Genomic DNA, 13,789 nt, shown 5'->3' with positions numbered 1-13,789 from the left:
CCTCTTTGTACTGTGGTCTTTGTACTGGGGTTTACAATTAAAACTGAGCATTCAGGAAAGAGAAATGGGTCCTTGTTAAAGGACTAGGACAAAAGAGTAGCTCTGTCCTCCAGACAAACCTCTAAACATAAGTATTAGTGACAGGACTGATAGTTCAGTGGTGCCACCTGAGCTCATAGGATCTGAGGTAGCTGGGTAACCACTAGTTCAAAGCTAGGATTCTCTGCTACATGATGTGTTCTTGGAAAGCATGCCTTACAAAGTGAAACTCTGTCCTCCTTTAGTGGAATATTTTCTCCATGATAAAAGCCAGTGTAAAAGTTTTCAACATATTATTTTTATTGATTACGTGGGAATTTCATATAACATACATTACACTCATTTTCCATTGCTCCCAGGTTCAAATTCATACCCATATGTCACACTATTTTTTTTTTCTTTTCTTTAAAATACATCAGTTGAAGTATGTGTTGTTGATATACTCATTGGAACATGAACAGACTCTCACTGCCAAGTCCCTTAAAGAAAACTGAGTTTATCCTTGCTGCATCCTGGAACCATGTGCAAGAAGAAGCCATCAGTACTGAAGAATGCTATACTTTATCACCTTGATCACAGATGTTCTTATGTATTTATTTATTATGATTTGTTCACTTTGTATACACTCTGCTGCCCTCCTCCTCTTAAATTTCAAGTTTCACTCACCCTCCTTCTTCTACCCTTATACCCTTTCTCTATTTCCCTGATAGGGGCCTTCTATCTGACCCTAGTTTATCAGGTCTCTTAAAGAATGGCTGCATCATCTTCCTCTGTGGCCTGATTCTCAAGGCATTCTTCTCCTTATGTCCTCAGTTCCATCTAATTTTGAAACTTACTCCCTCCTTTCCTGCAGGCTTCCCAGAGTATTGAGAGGAAGGAGAATTTCAATAATGTGTCTTCACATTCTTATTGATATAATAGGCTAGCAGGCTCTAGGGTTCCTTGGGGTATTGAGTCTTTAGAGCAGGGAGAAGAGAAAGAAACCATATAATTCCTGGGACTGGTTTGGCTGAAACACAGAAAAATCTGTGAATGTAAAAGAAGAACTGGGGGTGGGGGCAATAAAGGATTTGAGAGCTGGTGCTGTTCCACACTATGGTTGCCAACCCTCTATGAGCACAGTTTCCTAGGCTGTCCTGCTGGATTGGCAGCTGTGTCCTACCAGTTGTCAGTGACCAATTCTCTTGTCTTGGTTTACTGTTCAAACTAGTACTTCAAGACAGAGAAGCATATCTGTGTTATATGCCTAGGACACAAGAGCAGAAGTATTTCCTGCAGTGGTCCTCAAAGCAAACGCTGTGTTAGTGCCAGGACTGATTGTTCAGAGGAGTCACCTGAGCTCATGATGTCTGAGGTAGCTGGGTAAACAGTAGTTCATGGCTAGGATTCTCTGGTACATAATGAGTTCCTAGAAAGCATGCCTTACAAAGTTAAACTATGCCCTCCTTTAGCAGAATCTTTTACCCACATTAAAAATCAGTGTAAACGTTAACATATCATGTTTATTGAGAATGTGAGAAATTCATATATTATATATTACACTCCTGTTCCACTGCTCTCAGGTTCAAATTTCTACCCATGTGTCACACTAAAATATTTTGTCTTTATAATAAATTAAATGAAGTGTGTGTTGTTCATATAGTCACTGAAACATGATCGGAGTTGCAGTGAGAAATCCCTTAAAGAAAACTGAGTTCATACTTGCTGCACACTGGTACTACCTCCAAGAACTCTGATGGGAGTGAGAATTTCAATGGGAAATCTCATTTAGACCTGAGTGGTTTAAAGGCTCTCTCTGCATAATATCAAACTTTGGATCTCTGCATCCTAATTGATGGAGAAGGAAGCATCTCTGTTGATCCAAGAACATGGCAATGATCAATCAGTTGAGGGCAGAGAGCAGCCTATTTTAATTATAACATCCTGGGTTGCTTGAAAGTTTTTGTAGGATGCCCTGGCCCAACAGCTCAAGTCACTGTTACCCAATGCCCCTAGTAGCAGACTTGTTTGTTCACAATTAGATGGACTATTGGTACTTTTTCCCACACTATTAGGAGACCACCTAATAAGTGAATTCATACCATATTTGTCATTCTGCATTTTAGTTACTTTACCCAGGATGATTTTTCCTGGTTCTACCCATTTGCCTGAAAATATGAAGATGTCTTTTTCTTAGCTGAATAATACTCCATTATGTTAATATTCCACATTTTCTCAAGGGAGATTGTCAATCATATCCTTTAGAACTTGGGATTTGCTGGGACTTTAATCCTTGTATTGAATGACAAACTATTAGGATAATTATGTTCTTTTAGCCTAGAAGTCCCTGCATGTTCTTCCACTTCTTGGTGATATGAATTGCAATGTCCCCTTAAAGCTCATCTATTTACATGTTTAGTCCCCAGTGAAGAAATGTCTGGGACAGGTTAGGAGATATGGACTTGTGAGATAATATAATTCCTATTGGAGTTATATTGTAGGAGGGCGTGCTTTGAGGTTGATATGCCAGTGAAAGTGACCAAACAGAATGGAGTCTTTGTCTCTCTGTCTCTGTCACTTTATATCTTTGTTTTTGTAGGTATCAATCTCTTATTTGTGAATCTGTCTCTCTAGCTCTTTCAATCTATATCTTTCTCATTCTCTCTCTGCCTGCTGCTTTGTGGTTCAGTATGAAAAACTCTCATTTCTGCTGAAGGACTACAACAAGTTGTCTGCTTGCTGATGTGAAAACATGGATACTCTCTGTAAAAATACCAGGGAGGGTTTTCACAATAAGTAATTCACTGACTGAGGACATATCTGTGCATTTAATAAATAATATTGGAATCTGTGATAATGTGAAATTCATATGTCAAGGAAACGGGACTTTACTAATGACCACTTGAAAGAAATTTGGGACAGATTAACTGAACTAAGATTCCTGCACATGGGAACTGTCATCTCTCGGTTGTATGCTTTCAGCTGCCCAGATTGAAGCATGTATACTCACCCTTTCTCTCAATCAGGCTGTCCTCTTGGCCCTTTTAATAACTAGCTCCAGAAACTCTTGCTGGCATTTACCTGTTTCATTACGTCATTCTCCCTCTGAGCCAATCAGCACCAAACCATTGCGATGTCATAATATTTTAATGCTACAATAGAATTTTGATGTCAGAATACCTCTGTGATGTCAGTATAGCATTGTCATTTCTATTATTGTTATTGTGTATTAGCATTGAGATATATGACATTGCAGTGTGATGTCATAAGAACTTGTAATGTCATAATAGCATTGAGATTTCTTTTTTTTTCTTTTTCTTTTTCAATGCAGTTTATTCAGGAACCTTGAACAATCATCTGACCCTGGGGAAAGCCAGCCCACAGCTTAAATAGCCTCTGGGTAGCCAACCCCAGCATGCCACGTGGGCAATGCAGATAGGTCCACATACAGGGAAGCAAGCCAGATCCTCAACCTTAGCCAAATGTGGAGTTGTTTGTGACAGAGAGCACTCACCATCGGGAAGGTGGAAGGCAGAAACCAGCTCCATCTTTAAGGCATGGCATTACACAGCTCTCTACAGTTCCCCCTTTTTGTTTTAGATGCATCAGGCAAGAGTAGAGGTCTGATCTCTGATATTAGAAATAAATTGGGACTTTGTACCGATGTTCACTTAGGTGTCATCCACCCAAAGAGCATCAGACCCGTCCGATACCTTTTTCTCAGAGGCGGGACCTGGGGCATCAACCCGCATGCAATCAGACATGCTCTTCTCTGGGTCCAAAGCGGCTGACCCTGAGTGCAGTGCTTAGCCTCGCATCCTGAGCGTAACATTACATTGGAAAGTCATACTGTTGGGAAATCATAATAGCATTGTAATATAATTCTATTGTGATATCATAACACATAATATCATTGTGATGTCATAATAGCATTATGATGTCATAACATTGTGAAATCATAATACAATTGAGATGTCATAATAGTTTTATGATACCATAATACTTTTGTGATGTTGTAATAGCAATGTTATTTCATATAATTTAATGTTATAATAGCACTACATAGCCTAATAGCATTGTGAAATCATAATAACTTTGTGATGTCATAATACCATTATAATCTCATATGATTGTGATGCCATAATAACATTTTGAGGTCATAGTAGCATTGTGATGTCACAACAACATTGTGATGTTATAAGAGCATTGTGATGTTATAATAGCATTGTGATGTTATAATAGCATTGTGATATCATAATATCATTGTTTTCTTTTCAAATTTCCTTTGTAATAACATAAAACAATCATGTCATAATAGCATTTGACATCAGAATAGCATTGGAATGGCATGATGAATTTTGATGTCATAATGTTATTGCTATAGTATAATTGCATTTTGATGTCATCATAGCATTGTGAGGTCATAATACCATTGTGATATCATCATAGCATATGTAATCATACCGTTGTAAAGTCAAAATAGCATTTTGATATCAAAATTCCATTGTGATGTCATAGCACAATCTTGTTTTAATATCTCTCTGTTATTAACATGGTGATTTTATACAATTTTGATGTCTTGGTTCTTTTTTTGTCAGAATCACATTGTGATATCATAATCTATACATCATCACCTTGATTACAGTTTTCCTTATGATTTTATTTATTGTGATTGTTCACTTTGTAACCAATCAGCTGCACCCTCTTCTTCTTTCAGTCCCTCCTCCCTTTCTTCTTCCCCTGTGCTCTTTCTCTAGTTACTGGATAGAGGAGGTCCTCCTCCTCCTCCTATCTGACCATAGCTTATAAAGTCTCAAGAAGGCTTGATTCATCTTCTTTTTCTGTGGTTTGATTCTCAGGGCATTGTTCTCCTTGTGTCCTCAATTTCCTCTACTTAGGTCACTCTTCCTACCTCCTCTCCTGCAGGCTGCCCAGAGCTCTGAGTGGATAGAGAATTTCATATGGAAATACCATTTAGAAATGGGTGTTTTAAAGTCTCTTTCTGCATAATATTGGTCTCTGTATGCAATTCTGTTTCATGCAGAAGAATGCATCTCTCTGGATTCAAGAACATGACACTGTTCTATCAGTTGAGACAGAGAACAACATATTTTATGAATTACAGCCTGGGTTGATTTAATATTTCTGTAGGATGTCCTGGCCCAACAACTCAATCAACTACAACCCAATCCCCCTAATTGACTGATGTGGTCAGAAATGATGGCCAAATGGAACTTTATCCTCCACTATTAGCAGACCTACTAATAAGTGAATTCATACCATATTTCTTTCTGCACTTTACTTCTCCCAGAATTAATTTTTGTGGTTCTGTCCATTAGCCTGAAAATATCTTAATATCATTTTCTTTGTTGAATTATAATCCATTATGGACATATTCCTCATTTTCTCCAAAGGAGTGTGTCAGTCCTCTTCTTTAGAACTTGGAAGTAATTGGGAATAAAACATTGTATTGAATGACAAAGTTTTAGGATAACTATGTTCTTCTTAGCCTAAAAGTCCCTCTATCTTCTTCCACTTCCTGGTGATTTGAATGGCAATGTTCCCTGGAAGCTCATCTATTTACATGTTCAGTCCCAAGTCAAGAAATATCTAGGAAGGGTTAGCATCTACAGCCTTGTTAGATAATATATTTTCCTTTAGGAGTGATAATATAGGAGGGTTTGCCTTGAAGTCGGGGTGCCAATGAAAGTGACTAGACAGAATGGAGTAGCTGTTAATCAGTCTCATTCACATTATATCTTTGCTTCTGTTGGTCTTGTTCTCTCTATTTCTGAATCTGTCTCTCTAGCACTTTCTCTCTATTTCTCCCTCAGTCTCCCTCTATCTATCAACCTCAGGTGGCTCAGTATGAAAACCTCTTAGATCTGCTGCAGGACTACAGCAACTTGAATGCTTGCTGACATGTCATCCTGATGGCTTCTGTAAAAATACAAAAAGGACCCAATTAAAAGATTTTTGTTCAAAAAGTCACCTTGGTCAGGGAACATTTTCCAGGTAAATATTTCCATGACAGAGGATATATTTGTGCATTTAACAAATACTAATGGAATTTATGATAATATGAAAGTCACATGTCAAAGACATGTGATTTCATTAATGACCACTTGAAAGAAATATGTGACACTTATCCTGAACTAATAGTCTTATACACAGGAGTTGTAATTTCTGGGTTGTGTACTTTTAGCTGCCCAGATTGAGGCATGTAGGGCTGTTCAGCCTTTCTCTTAAGCAGGCTGTCCACTTGGCCTTTTAGTAACTGGCTCCTAAAACTCTTACTGGCTTTCTCCTGTTTCATGACATCATTCACCCTCTCAGCCAATCAGCACCTGAGAGAATCTTGAGATTTCCATGGAGATGAGTAAACAAACTTTCCTCAGTGTCCAGAGTCTCTGATCCTGTGCATACTTGACTTTTTCTGGTGAAAACTAACAATCCTTTATCTCATCCCTTTATCAAGATCCCACACTTTTATTCCTGTTTACCTGTGTGACAATGTCCGGTAGGAAATTTCGAGTTTAATGTTTATTTAATCAGAAATTTTCCTAATTAGGGAAGCTTCATAGTGATGTGGGATCAACGGGAATATACCAAATGACAAGGTGGTCTCATAATGTGGTATTGACTCTGAAATTTTGTAGGTTGTGACTTAGAAATGAGCAGTTACTGGTGTTCTCACTAAATGTATCTTCACATTATTATTGAAATAATAGGCTGTCATACCCTATGGTTCCCTACTCTATTGAGTCTTTAAGAGCAGCGAAAACAGGAGGAAATCAGACAATTCCTGGGGCTGGTTTGGCTGAGGAGGAGAAAGATGGGTGAGTGTAAAAGGAGAACTGAGGAGCAATAAAGTATTTGAAAATTGGGGCTCTTCCACACTAGGGTTGAGGTTTGCCTTGACTGACCTGTCCAGTTTGGTAGCTGTTTGCTACCAAGAGGTCAATGACAAACCTTTTAGTCCTGGGCTTTACAGTAAAAACTGGTCATTCAGGAAAGAGAAATGTGTCCATGTTTTATGCTTAGGACACAAGAACAGCTGTGTTTCCTTCTGTGGTCCTCTAGTCAAACCCTCTAAGCATAGTTATACTGCCAGAACTGCATGTTCAGTATGTCATTTGAGCTCAAGGGGTCTGAAGTAGCTGAGTAACCACTACCAGGATTCTCTTATATAATGAGTTTCTGGAAAACATGTCTTATAAAGTCAAACTATGACCCCATTACCATAATCTTTTCTTCATCTGAAGAATCATTGTAAAAATCGTCAACATTATTTTTATTGCTTATGTGGAATTTCATATATTATATATTACACTTATTTTCCATTGATCCCAGGTTGAAAGTCCTACCCAAGTGTCACAGTAAAATATTAAAATACATTATTTGAAGTATGTGTTGTTAATATATTCATTGTAACATGATCAGAGTCTTAGTACTAAGTCCCTTAAAGAAAACTGAGTTCATCTTTGCAGCACCCTGGCAACAAACCCAAAAAGGAACCATTAATCCTGAAGAGCTCTATACTTCACCACATTTATCACAGTTTTTCTTGTGTATTTATTTATTAAAAGTTTTTTTTTTCATTTTGAATCCCATCTGCTTCCTACTCTCTCTCTTCTCATTCCAGTCCAACACACTATTCTTCTTCTGCCCCTATTCCTGTTCTCTATTTCCCTGATTGGGATGGTCCTCCTTTCCCTCCTCTCTGAACCTAGCTTATCAGGTATCATCAAGGATCTCTGCATCAATTTCCTCTGTGGACTGATTCTCAGGGCATTGTTCTCCTTGTGTCCTCAATTCCCTTTACTTATGAGACTTTTCCTGCCTCTCTCCTGCAGGCTTCACAGAGTACTGAGAGGATGGAGAATTTGATATGGAAGTCCATTTTAGAACTGGGTGTTTTATCTTTCTGCATAATATTGGCCTGTGGGTCTCTATATTTAATCCCATTTGATGGAGAAGGATGCATATAAGATCATCAATATAAGATCATGGCACTGATCTATCAGTTGAGGGCAGAGAGCAGCATTTTTTAATAAAAACAGCCTAAGTTTCTTAAATTTACTTTGAATTTTCTGGCCCAAGAACTGAATTAACTGCCACCCAATCACCCTAATGGAAGACTAGTTTGGCTATAAGAGATGGCTTATTAGAACTTTATCTCCCACTATTAGGAAACCACCTAATATGTGAATATATACCATATTTCCTTTCTCAATTTTAGTTTCTTCACCTAGGATTTTTCCTTGTTCCATTAGTTTGCCTGAAAATATCATGTCATTTTCTTAGCTGAATAATAATCTGTTAAGGAACTATTCAACAATTCCCCCAAAGGAGATTGTAAGTCATCTTCTTTAGTCCTTGGAAGTTGCTGGAACTTTATTCATTGTATTGAATGACAAATTATCTGGGTAACTATATTCTTTTAGCCTAGAATTCCCTCCATCTCCTTCCACTTGTTTGTGATTTGAATTGCAATGTCCCCTTGAAGCTCATCCATTTACATTCAGAGTCTCCAGTAAGGAAATATCTGGAGGTGTTAGGAGGTTTGGCCTTGTTAGATAATATAATTCCTTTTGGAGAGTTATATTGGCTTTGATTCTGATATGCCAACAAGAGTAATCTCACAGAATGGAGTCTTTGTCTCATGACCTTTATCACATTATACTTTGTTTCTGTTGGTCTAGGCATCTCTATTACTGAAACTGTTTCTTTACCTCTCTCTCTCTCTCAGTCTCCCTTTCACTACCTGCTGCTTGTGGTTAAATATGAAAAGCTCTCAATTCTGTTGAAGGACTACATGAAGATGACTTTTTGCTGATGTTACATCCAATGGATGCTTGCTGATGGTACATCCTGGATGGTCTCTGTAAAAATGTAAGCAAGGAGACAATTAAACAATTTTTGTTCAGAAAGTTGCCTTGATCAGGGGGCATTTTCACAGTAGGTAATTAAATGACTGAAAACATATCTGTGCACTTAACAAATAATAATGGAATCGGTGATGATGTAAAACTCACATGTCTAGGACATGTGACTTTATTAATGACCACTTGAATGACCATATGTGACACTTTTGCTAAACAAAGAGTCTTGGACACAGGAACTATCATCTTTGGGTTGTGTGCTTTCAGCTGCCCAGATTGAGGCATGTATGGCTGCTCACACTTTCTCTCAAGAAAGCTGCTCCCTTTGCCCTTTTAATTACTTGCTCCTGAAACTCTTATTGACTTTAACCTGTTTCATGACATCATTCTCCCTCTCAACCAATCAGCACCTGAGAGATTACCATGAAGATGAGTAAACAAACTTTCCTCAGTGTCCAGTATCTCTGTTCACGTGCCTACTTGATTTTTTCTTGTGAAACCAAATAGGCCTTTATTTCACCCCTTTATCCAGATCTCACACCTTTAATGGTGTTTACCTCAGTGACAATATCAGGTAGGAAATGAAGCTGTAAAGTATGTTTAATTGGAGAGCTTCCTAAGTAGGGAAGCTTTATAGTGATGTGGGATTAAGGGGAATGTACCAAATGACAAGGTGGTCTACTATTGTGATCTTGGATCTAAAATTTCCTAGGATATGACTTTGAACTGAGCAGTTAGTCATGTACTCAATAAATGTACCTTCAGATTCTTATTGATATAATATGCTGGCAGGGTCTAGTTTTCCCTGTATATTGATTCTTTAAGAGCAGGGAAAGAAAAGGAAACCAGACAATTCCTGGGATTCTTTGGCTGGAACAGAGAATGGTCAGTGAGTGTAAAAAGGAGTGCAAAATGGTCAGTGAGGGGCAATGAACTCTTTGACAGCTGTTCCTTTTCCACACTAGTTATACCAACCCACTATGAGAATGGTTTACTTGGTTGATCTGGCTGTATTGGCAGCTATATCCTACTCAGTGTTCAGTGAGGAACTTTCCTTGTCCTGGGGTTTTCATTGAAAAAAATGTTCATTCAGGATAGGAAATTGGTGCATGTTCTAGGACACAAAAGCATCTGTGTTTCCTGTTGTGGTCCTCCAGACCTAAACATAATGTTCATGCCTTGACTGCTTCTTCAGAAGTACCATCTGATCTCATCATGTTTGAGGTAGCTGGGTATCTACTAGTTCATGGATAGGATTCTATGCTATATAATGAGTACTTGGAAAGCATGCCATACAAAGTCAAACTCTACCAATTTGAGCAGAATCCTTTCTCCATGTTAATGTCAACATATTATTTTATTGCTTTTGTGAGAATATCATATAATATATATTCCACTACTTTTCCACTGTTCCCAGGTATAAATTGCTTCCCATGTGTCTTGATATTTTTTTCTTTAAATTACTTCAATTGAATTATGTGTTGTTCATATACTCATTGGAAGATGATCAGAGTCTCCATGCCAAGACCCTTATAAAATGTGAGTTCATCCTGGCCTCACCCTCTTACCACCCCCAAGAAAAAGCCATCATTCCTTACTAGCTCTGTTCTTCATCACCTTGAACACAGTATTTCTTATGTTTTTATTAATTACAATTTGTTCAATTTGTATCCCTTCTGATGCACACTCCCTCTCCTCCTTTCAGTAAAACCCACACTCTTTCTTCAACCCCTAAGCCATTAGTCTAGTTCCCTGGTTGGGGAGGTCATCCTCCCTTCTATCTGACCATAGTTTATCAAGTCTCATCATGGCTGTGTGCATCATGTTCCTCTGAGGCCTGATTCTTGGGGCATTATTCTCCTTGTGCTTTAATTCCCTTTATTTTTTACACTCCTCCTGCCTTCTCTCTTGTAGGCTTATGCCAGCCCTGAGGGGAGGGAGAATTTCATAGGGAAGTCACATTTAGACCTGGGTGTTTTAAGGTCTCTCTCTGCATATTTGACTGTGAGTCTCTTTATGCAATTCCATTTGATACAGAAGTAAGCATCTATGTGGATCCAAAAACATGACACTGATCTATCAGTTGAGGGCAGAGAGCAGCATATTTAAATAACAACAGCCTGGGTTGCTTGAAAATTTCCATAGGATGCCCTGGTCCTACATCTCTATTAACTGCTATGTAATCACCCTGTGGAAGATTGGCTTGATCACAATATATGGCCTAACTTTATCCCCCACAATTAGGAGACTTACTAATAAGTGAATACATACCATATTTTTCTTTCTGCATTTTAGTTACTTTACCCAGGATTATTTTTCCTGCTACCATCCATTTGCCTGCTAATATCTTGTTGTCATTTTCTTAGGTAAATCATACTTTGTTATGGAAATATTCCACATTTTCCCTAAAGGAGACTGTCAGTCCTAATCTTTAGAACTTGGAAATATTTTGATCTTTAAACATTGTATTGAATGACAAACTATCTGATACCTATGTTCTTTTAGCCCAGAAATCCCTCCATCTTCTTCCACCTGCAGTGATTTAAATTTCACTGTCCTTTTGAAGCTCATCTATCTATGTGTGGAGTCCCCAGTAAAGATTTGTTTGGGAAGGGTTAGGAAGTGTGGCTTTTTTAGATAATATAATACCTTTTTTCCCTATTTTTTTCTCAGCCATATTTTCTTTTGTATATATGAGGGCTACTGATTTGTTTTTTTAGTTTTTTATTTTATTTTATTTTATTTTATTTTTTTGTATCCAGCCACTTTGCTGAAGGTGATTATCAGCTGTAGGAGTTCCCTGGTAAAATTTTTTGGGTCACTTGGGTATGCAACAATAACATTTGCAAATAATGATACTCTGACTTCTTCCTTTCTGATTTCTATCCCCTTGATCTCTTTCAATTGTATTATTGCTCTAGCAATGACTTCCAGAACAATGTTGAAGAAATATGGAGAAAGTGAGAGTCTTAACTTGTCCCTGATTTCAGTGGGATTGCTTTAATTTTCTCTCTGTTTAGGTTGATGTTGGCTATAGGCTTGCTGTTTATTGTCTTTACTGTATTTATATATGTGCCTTGTATCCCTGATCTCTCCAATATTTAAACATGAATGGATTTTAGATTTAGTCAAATGCTTTTTCAGCATCTAAGGAGATTATCATGTTTTTTTTTTCTTTCAATTTGTTAATATGGTGTATTACATTAATGGATTTCCATGTATTGAACCACCCCTGCATAACTGGGATGAAGCCAAATTAGTCATAGTGGATGATATCTTTGATGTGTTCTTGTATTCGGTCAAAGACATAAAGTACCATGGTGTGACCCTAGCAAGCAAGTCAAAGACCTGTATGAAAATAATTTCAATTCTATGAAGAAAGAATTAGAAGAAGATATCAGGAGATGGAAAGAGCTCATAACTTGGCAGGATTAACATTGAAAAATGGCCCTCTTACCAAAAGCCATCTACATATTCAATGCAATTCCCAAAAATTTCCCAAAACAATTATTTACAGACATTGAAAGAAAATTCTCGACTTCATATGGAAAAACAAGAAACCCAGAATTGCCAAAAAATCCTCTACAATAAAAGATCTTCTGGACATATGTCCATCCCTGATCTCTTGCTTTACTATAGGGCAACAGTAATAAAAACTGCATGGTACTGTCATAGAAACAGGATGATGTATCAATGGAACAAAATAGAAGACCCACAAATAAACCCACACGCTATGGACACCTGAGTTTTGACAAAGAAGCCAAAACCATACAATGGATAAAAGACAGCATCTTCAACAAATGGTCCTGGTCTAACTTATGTCTACATGGGGAGAAATGTAAATAGATCCAGGCTTATCACCCAGCACAAAACTAAGGTGCAAGTGGATCAAATATCTCAACATAAAACCAGTTATATTAAATTGGTTAGAAGAAAAAATGGGGAAGAGCCTTGAAATGTTTGGCACAGGAGACAACTTCCTGTACAGAACACAAACAGCACAGGGTCTAAAAGCAACAAGCAGTACATAAACCTCATCAAACCGAAAAGCTTCTTTAAAGCAAAGGACAAAGTCATTAAAACAAAATGAATTACTACAGATTGGGAAACAATCTTAACCCACCCTCTATGTGACAGAGGACTAGTATCCAGTATGTATAAAAAACTAAAGAAGTTGAAAAAGGACAAATCAGATACTCCAATTTAAAAAATGGGGAACAGAGCTGAACAGAAAATTCTCCATGGAGGAAAATCGAATGGTAGAGAAACACTTAAAGAAATGTTCATTGTCATTAGCCATCAGGGAAATGCAAATGAAAAGGACCCTGAGGTTGCACCTTACACCCATCAGAATGTTCAAGATCAAAAACTCAAATGACAACACTTGCTGGAGAGGTTGTGGACAATGGGAAACCTTCCTCCACTGCTGGTGAGAATGTAAACTTGTACAACCATTCTGGAAATCAATCTGGCGCTTTCTCAGATAACTAGGAATAGCAGTTCCTCAAGATCCAGCTATTGCACTCTTAGGCATATATCCAAAATTGGCTCAATTGTACAATAAGGACATATGCTCAAACATGTTTGTAGCAACTTTATTTTTAATAGACAACGTGGAAACAACCCAGACACCACCCACTTACTGAAAAATGGATACAGAAATTGTGGTATTTTTATAAATTGAAATATCATGCAGCAATTTAAAAAGAAAGGAAATCATGATATTTGCAGGTAAATGGTAGAAACTGGAAAAGATCATCCTGAGTGAGCTATCCCAGAAGGAAAAAGACACACCACGATATACTGACTCATGTAGACGTATAATATAGGATAAACCTACTATAATCTGTACTTTTAAAGAAACTAATCAAGAAAGAGGACTCTGG

Source organism: Meriones unguiculatus (assembly GCF_030254825.1).
Source record: "Meriones unguiculatus strain TT.TT164.6M chromosome Y unlocalized genomic scaffold, Bangor_MerUng_6.1 ChrY_unordered_Scaffold_23, whole genome shotgun sequence".
In the NCBI taxonomy this organism is placed as follows: domain Eukaryota; kingdom Metazoa; phylum Chordata; class Mammalia; order Rodentia; family Muridae; genus Meriones; species Meriones unguiculatus.
Note: the sequence above shows the minus strand (reverse complement) of the source record.